Source organism: Varanus komodoensis, unplaced genomic scaffold (genome assembly GCF_004798865.1).
Source record: "Varanus komodoensis strain SLA01 unplaced genomic scaffold, ASM479886v1 scaffold66, whole genome shotgun sequence".
NCBI lineage: Eukaryota > Metazoa > Chordata > Lepidosauria > Squamata > Varanidae > Varanus > Varanus komodoensis.
Genome location: NW_025336296.1, coordinates 2,440,725 through 2,449,327, shown reverse-complemented (window position 1 = coordinate 2,449,327; position 8,603 = coordinate 2,440,725).

The following is an 8,603-nucleotide window of genomic DNA, read 5'->3' as shown; positions in this document are numbered from 1 at the left end:
CTGTGACTGGCCCAAAGTCACCCAGTTGGCTCCATGGCTGAGCAGGGACTAGAACCCAGTCCCACGCTCTTCACCACTGCACCACACTGTTGAGATAATCTTTTTTTTTTTTTTTGTCTTTTTTTTAAACCAGCAAAGTTCGATCTGGTTCAGGCAGAAGACCTGCTGCTACAAATCAACAACTTGCTATCATATCACGATCTTTATGCATTTATTACTCACCCAATTTAAATTGCCATTATTTTACATTCCAATGCACATTCATGTTCACCTCCTGCAGCCAGGATGAATTGCAGCAACCTGGCTTAGATAAGGCTCCATCCGCTGCAATATGGAAATTGGCTGGATCTGTCATTATGAATGTGCTCGAGAGCTGTTCTGAGCAATGGTACCTAGATTGCTTCAAAATGACCAGCATAAACCGCAGGAGTTCTGCAGCTCAGGAACCAACTGAGAGTTTCTATGATGCTTGTATCTGGCTTGATTCAGGCCAAGCTATCTATCTATCTATCTTTCTATCTATCTATTTTTCTATTTATATCCTGCCTTTTTCCTACCAAGGGCTAAAGGCAGCTTACATCATTCTCCTCCTCCATCTTATCCTCACAACAAGACCCCTGTGAGGTAGGTTGGGCTGAGAGTCTGTGACTGGCCCAGAGTCACCCAGTTGGCTCCATGGCTGAGTGGAGACTAGAACCCAGATCGTCTGTGTCCCAGTCCCACGCTCTTAACCACTGCGCCACACTGGCTCTCAGTACCAGGCTAAGATGCTTTTCTGCATGAGGTACTAATAAAAGCAAAGCCTAATTCAGATCTTAATGAATGTCTGCAGGATATGTGGAATACTGAGATCTTGAGAGCATTAGAAGAGCCGTGATCAAGACAAAGATCAAGAGCTCATCTTGCCCGATATTCTGCTCACGCATCAGCCAACTGGCTGCCCACTGAAACCCCTCAAGCAGCACAGGAGTGCAACAGCACTGCCCATGCCCCTGTTCCCCAGGAGCTGTGACACATAGGCCTACAGCCTCTGCTCCTAGAGATAGCATACAGCCACCAGGAATAGTAGCCATTGAGAACCTTCTCCTCCAGGAATTTCTCCAATCTGCTTCAGAGCTGTCCAAAATTGGTGGACAGCACTACTTCTTCTGGAAGAGAATTCTGTGGTTTTAACCAGATGTTCTGTAAAGAACTACTTTCTCTTATCAATTCCGAACCATCCAGGCGCCTTTTTTGTTCCCACAAAGCAGAGGTGTTGAACCACAGGCTGAATCAACCTATTGGGGTCCTAATTTGGCCCAGAAGGAATTGCCCAGATGGCCACACGCCTTCCCCAGGTCCTTCTCCTCCTCTTGCCCCCACTTCTGGAAGCTCTTTTGCATTTTCCCAGCTTCCCCTGGGCTAAAAGGTTGAAATGCTTAGTTGCTGGCAGTAAGAGCTTTGAGCTATAACAGGCTGGCATTTGGGTTATTTTGGTCCCACCCCCTTTGCCTTTGGCCACACCCCCACAACAGTCTCCTTACAACAGCAACATCAAAGTAGGATCCATCATCCCATGCTGAAGAAGACCTGAGACCCCCTATGAAAATGTGTGTGTGGGGGGGTCCGGAAACAGTCCAGAAAAGAGCAACCAGAATGTTCAAAGATTTGGCTCACTAAGACTAAAGTGTTAGAAGTTTTTTGGGGCAGGGGAAGATGGGGGTCTGATAGAATTTTGCAAATTAATGGCATAGAAAGAGTCGATGTGGAGCTCTCGCTCCACTTTCTTATAAACTTAGAACTTACATTCTCAATTAGATTGACTGGCCGTTGGAGCAAAATGAACAAAAGGAAGGACTAATTTCACACCACACTTGTATCACTCATTATATACTATGATATCTAATCAGTTTACAGAAGAAATGCCTAAATTACAATATACAACAATATAAAATAATAAATATGTTTAAAACATGATAGAAACAATTATGAGTCAGAAAAAAAAACCCTGAGTCAAGAGGAGTATCTTCAAGAAGCAGCTAATGTTTACCACCATTGCTTCCTCTTGGACTCCATGTGGAAGAATGTTCCAGAGGATGGGTGCCACTTCCAAGAAGGCCCTGCATACATACTGTTACTTTATGACACACTGTTGGTCATGGGAGGACCAATATGTTTCCATCGGAAAATCCCAAGGGTTGATTCAGTGCATATAAAGGAAGATGCTTTGCTAGGTATCCGGGTCCCAAGTTATTTTGGGCTATGAATGTCAGCAGCAAATCTTTGAACATGGCTCAGTAGAAGATGAGAAGTCAGTGCAGTTCTTTGAATACAGGTATAATGTGTAGCCATCCAGACAGAGTACATTGCCATGGTCATTCGTTCAGATTCTCCTTTTAAAAAGTGGGGACAAGAAAAACCTCCATGGTCTTCCATTCATCATTAGCCATGGCAGCCAAATGCAACATCCACAATTAGAAACAGTGTCTCTCCCATCGAAGCTGGGAATGGCATCTTGCAAAGAGGGTATCCCAGCAACACCCATCCTGGCCGGCCATTTTTAAAAGCAAGATTTGGGACTAGATGGACCCGGCCTCACCCTGGTCCAGAAGGGCTCTTCTTATATGGTGAGTGCTTAAATATCAAGGCTGAGAAACAGGCCACGAAGATTCAAAGTGTGACCAAAAGGGAGATGTGTGGAGAGATGCAGCTTGTGGAAACTCTGCCGTTCTTGTAGGTCAGCAGGTAGAACTGGAGGCTTGTGGACCAGCTCTTGCCCTGTGAGTTCTTCAGGAAGCCCTGCCCACGGCCTTGCCCCCAGGCCTTCCCCTAGTTGTGGTGGCTTCCCACTCCTTGTGCACCTTCTCCCCCCTCCCTCTTCTAGAAGGCTGCACTGCTTTCCTATAGGTTGAGTAACCAGTTCTGCAGCAGGGTTCTTGTGGGTGCCCATGGACCCAGTGGACACCTCTCATTGTCACTGCCTTGCTCCCTGCCTGGCCTGGTTTTTATTTTATTTCTTAAACCTTCTGAGCTGAAAGGCTGGCTGGCCGCAACGTACAGTGCTGCTTTCCATACCATCTATATTCTGGTTCAGAAGAGGCTTTCAGAGCTCAAATCCCACCTCTTCCTTGGTCGTAAGTTCTCAAGCACATTACTTTTCAATTAGCCTCATCAGTGTGGCTTTTGGGAAACAGAAGTACTTTGACCAGCTCTGCACACCACGGCAGTCATGGCATGATTTGGAAAGCCATCTCCATGCCAGCCATTGTGAAATTGCCCATGATATTTCATCCGCTTTCCAAATGTGCCCACCAGTCCCAAAAAACCCTGAACTCCTGGGTTAATCCCTTGCAATAACACATATCTTAGGTGAAAACATGTTGGAATTTCGGTCCAATCCATTGTATCTCCAGATCCACAACTGGAACATGGCCTCTGAGAGCTGCCTTGAAAGGTGTTTGCTCCATGTGCTGAAGGAAGTTCTGTACCTTCTGTTGCATGAAATCACCTTCCTATTTATCACAGATGCCAAACAGAAATAATTATGATTCATCACAAATCAAATAGAAAGAAACACTCTATCCAATTATGAAACGCTAATAGGAGAAGAGCCATTGCACCTCCTCCTTCTTAACCAGCTCATTCTCTTCTTTAGAGAAATAAGCAATGCTGAATGATGCTGTCCAATGCTATTGACTCGTCCCCCACGCGCAAATAGTGGAATAGGACATTCTTATGGAAGTTTGTTCATAGCAAAACCTTCCAAGTATATGTCCTCTGTTGCTTGGGAACTGTCAAAGGCCAGGATGACAGCGTGCATAAAGCAATGGCAGGTCTACATTTAGCTTGCCACAGTGGCAGCTAGACGAAAATGATCGTGGGTATAGGAGATGTCCACTGGCTGACAGCTTGCTGTTTCCCCCTTTGTCACTCTCCCTAAAGACAAATTCAGGAGGTGAGTGCCAACAGCCAAAACTGAGAAGCAAGAGGCAAGTATCAGCACACGTAGAATCCAAAGTCTATAATGTACATTTTTTAAAATGCAACAACCAAGGGGACAACCAGAGGTGGTGTTAGGAAGCAGCTCTCTGGGGCTAGAGCCCTGGATCTTTTATTTGAAGCCCTGAATCTCTGGGAAGCCCCCAGGACCACCATTCTGCAGTCCAGGGGTGCTTGCTGAAATAAAGGTGCATGGAGCCCGAATACACTGACTTTTGGCTCACATGTGCTTTACCACCTCCTGTCCCTTTCTGTCTGAATTTTTTTTCTGAAATCAAATGTCCTCCTCCTTCCCTCCCTCTCCCCCCCCCTCTTATTTCAAATAAGGGTGTCTTAGCAGAAAGGGCCCTTTAAAAACACAGAGAGACCTTTTTTTTTGCTCTGGATTTGAGCCCTGGACCTTTTCAGACTTAGCACCACCTCTAGGAAACACCTTCACAACGACAGAACCAGTCAGACGGTAGCAGCTGTCTAAGGTCACAGGTAGGGAGTCTTTCTCTCTTATTCAAAACCCTTCAGTAAATGCCATGAATCAAAGGTTTTACCTCCTACATGGAAGGTACATGTGGTCTTTCCTATGTTCCTTGTATGCATGTAACCTTGCAAGGTCTGGACACTGTGTGTACCCCGTAACCATCACAGACTGGAGTGCTCATACCTAAGCACATTCTGTCTTTTGATGGTGTTTTGATACTGTTCTCTGTTTACTGTTCCCTCATTTGGAAAAGCCTGAGTGAGCATTCAAAGGCTGAAAAACTGGATTCCTCAGGTGCTGTTAATTCAGCCACAGTCCTTGTTTCAAACATTTCTTTTTTCTTTCTAGAACTAGAATAATGTTGAAATTGGAATAGAGAGAACATAAAACAGTGTGCAGGGTCAGCTCAAAGCTACAGTTGTTTTCTCTTGACTATAATGCAAAAGATGCTTTTAACATAAGAACACAAGATGGGTCCTGCGGGATTGGATCAAAGGCTGATTCAGTCCAGATATAGGCAGACTTCGTCTTTCTCATCTTGCCCAGATTCAGGGATGCAACTGTGTCTTCTGGATAATGGGTACACTTCTGAGGACCTTGGAACCTGTCAGCTGCATCTGTCACTGGGAAATGCTGGGTACATCCTTTCTCCATCCTTTCCTCTGAAGGATGCTGCTGCCAGATATTGGAGGAGAGGGTCAGTCTGTACCACACATGACCCTAAGGGCATTAAGAGGTTCTGCCTCGAGGACATAGCAAAGCAGCAATCAGACTCCAAACCGCTTCCGCCACTGAGCCCTTTCACTGCATTCTGTCTGCTAAATTCCTCTTGCAGTGCCTAAATTTGTGCACGGTCTCCACTTAAGCATCTCTGCTCTGCTACAAAACTGTTTTTGTGCTGATAGCTGGGCATCATGATCTCTCATGGCATTTTCACAAGTGACATGAAGATCAGAATGCCTTTACAATGTGTCACTTGGAAAAATGCAGGTTAGAAGGCAGAGGAGAGCCATTGTCGAGTCCCAGGAATATGTTCTAGCCGATGGGTTTTGCTTGCAAATTACAGACCTGGCAAATACAAAGAGAGAAGAACAAAATGCTTATTTAAGCATCACTTGTGAAAAATGCACATAGCCCCAGCAAAACAACAGCTTAGTTCCAAGCTTAAAATTGAGACTTATGTTTAAATGAGACGTAAAAATGAGGCATTTTCACACGCTCCAGCATAGCAGGATTTCTTCATCTATAGAAAAAGAGAGCTGATCTGATGGTGGTTCCAGAGAGAGGTCCTCTAGTTCTAGCAATAAAAATGCATGCTGTCATTTTGGCCATTCCTCCTTAGCAGAATTCTCCCTCTACCCCCAGTAGCAAAAAAGACAGAAGCGATGAACATGGACATGAACATGAACATGGGTGGGGGTTAAGAATAGGAAACAACCTCATTTAGAGTGCTTCTGGATAAAGCTTTCCAGAGCATCATCACCTGGCTTCATACACTGAATTTAACAGGTATGTGGACAAGGGCTTGTTTGACTCATAGCCATCCTGTGTTCTCCTGTGTTTTCCCACTGCTTCTTCAATCTTCTCTCTCTCTCTCTCTCTCCTCCTCCTCCTCCTCTGCAAAAAAAAATATATATATATATATTAAGGGGAAAAGAATTGTTGCAGAATGCCCCCTAATTTATAACTTTAGCAGCTGTGGCTCCATCTGGAAGTATTTCGTGTCCCCCTATACACTTCTGTGAATGAGGAAGGATGGCCCCACAGTGAAAACCTTGACTGGTGCGATCTGATGCATGTTTCAAGAGAAAAGAAAAAAAAATCAACAGCTCCAAGCAGCTTCCTGGCAATGGTGGCAGGTGAAGAAAACAAGAAGCATATATGATCGCAGTCTAATGTAAATCCCATTCATTTCAATGGGCCTACTTTAAGTAGAACCAAGGTTGGCTACAATTCTTTATATGGAAATACCCAGTTTGAATGGTAATACAGGTTTTTGTTTGATTTGTAAACCACTTTGGAAACTTAGAGAGAAAGCCAGCCAGCCAGACCAGAAACCCTTCAATGAATGAGTACGAAGAACAGTGGTGCAGATATTTTGCTTTTTAACTGGGAACCAAGGGACATTTTGTGCAGTGGTTAAAAAAAAACAAACAAATAACTTGACTGAGGAATTGTATGCAATTCAGAATATGAACTTTCCTCTTTGTTATTGCTTCCATTTTATTAGATACATCCTGAAAGGTGTTCACACATTGGGAAGTGGGGTTGGGGGGAAGCCCTGGATTCTTCTGCAGCTGGAAACAATTCCTGGACCCAGCAAAACCCATCCACTCCCCTGCACCATCCAGAGAATATGAGAGAGAGAGAGAGAGAGAGAGAGAGAGAGAGAGAGAGAGAGAGAGAGCGAGCGCGAGCACCTGTGGTCGTTGTGGTGGTAGGTCCTGGAGGCAGGGATAGTACTAGATACCAAAAGGAACCGGGGTTCAGGCCCAGAGAGCATGCCTGATTTGCCTATTCTCTCAAGCCTCGCTCTCTTTTTCTGCCTCTCTCTGCCTTTAATAGGACCTGTCGTCTAAGCACATAAGTGGAGATTTGTAAAAAGGGGTGTATGGGAAGGAGAGAGGAAGGCGTTTGAATTCAGGACGAACAATACCCTCGAGGTGGAGAGATTCAAGCGAGGGCAGAGGGGGTGTGGGCAACAAGCCCGCTCCTCCTGGGGGAATCGGGTGCACGGGGGGGGGGGGGGGCGCAGGAGGGTGCTTGAGCTCCGGATAAAGATCCGCTACTCCGAAGGAAGGCTCTGGGGCTCCAGCCGCAGGCCGTCCTCTCACCTTTTAGACGCCATCCACATTCTTCCGCTCACAAGGCTCTGGCCTCCCATAAGAGGGAAGAGACCGCCGTGGGCCAGAAGCGAGAGGGGCCCCGCCCGCCCGCCCGCCTCCCTTAGTGGCGGGTACAGCCCGGAGCCCCGAAGGCTCGCAGCCAGCGCAAAACGAAGGAGCGCGGGGCACTCGGCCGCCCTGCCTGCTCGCCACGGTGCCAGGGAGAATCGGTCCACCGAGGGGGCGAGGAAGGGCCGCCAAGGGCGTCCAGAAGCGCTTGCCGTCCCACGAAGGAACCGCGCAGGCTCTTTCATGTGGGCGCCGCGCTAGCTCCCCTTGAGCCCGAGGTTAAGGAGGGCAAGCGAAACGCAGGTGAATAACAAGCCTGTTGTTCCTATGAGCTCCCAGGCGCGCGCTCTGAAGTTTGGCGTGTGCGCGCGTCCGTGCCTGTTTAGGAATCCCCGTGCGGGCAGAGACTCCGAGATCGCTGGGGCGCCTTTGCTCCGGGTCTGGTGCAATCGCACTCCCTCCTTGGGCGCATTTACTCCTGAGCAACACCGCCTTGGCTTGGCCGCCCCCCGGAGCGTTTGGACTGCAAGTCCGATCAGCTGCAGCCGGCAGGGCGAGGGATGGACGCGGAGCCGCGGGACGGGGGCGCGCGGCGCCGCAGCGGGAGCTCTGGCCAGGGGCCATCCGGGGGCAGCGCCGCGGAGGGCGGAGAAGCGGCGCTGCTTTGAGCGGCGCAAAGGAGAGCGGGCGCAGTCGCTGCTGACGTCACTGGCCCATCAGCTGACCGAGCTCGGTTCTGGTGCCTTTCCCCGGAGAGGCGCCAGCCGCGCGGACCTTCAGCCCCGGCGCTCGCCCGCCCGCCCGCCGGGCTCCGCCGCCCCGCCTCGAGCTTGCGCCCACTGCGCGCCTCGGGCGGCGGGCATCGGAGCCGAGGCGAGGGGCGCCGCGAATGCCCGCCTGCCCGCCCCCCGCGACCCGCCGGCGCGCGGAGACGGGGGCGAGCGGGCGGCGTGCGGAGCAGCGCGCGGCCGGCCGCAACTTTCGGGGGGTGAGAGCCCCCCCACTCCTCGGCCGCCCCAACGCCAGCCGGCCCGCCCGCCCGGGCAGCGGCTCCGCAGGGCGCGTGTGAGCGTCGCCTCCCGCGTCCCCCGCCCCGCGTGTCGGTTTTGTTGCGGAGTCCTTGCATCAAACGCGCGCCCTGCCGGAGGAGGAGGAGGACGGGGGCCTCTGAAGTCAGAGGCCCCGCTTAGGGTCGCGGGGGTCGTCCTTTCCCAGGAAGGAAAGACCGAAAGAAAAGTCGCTTCCGAGCCGAGCCG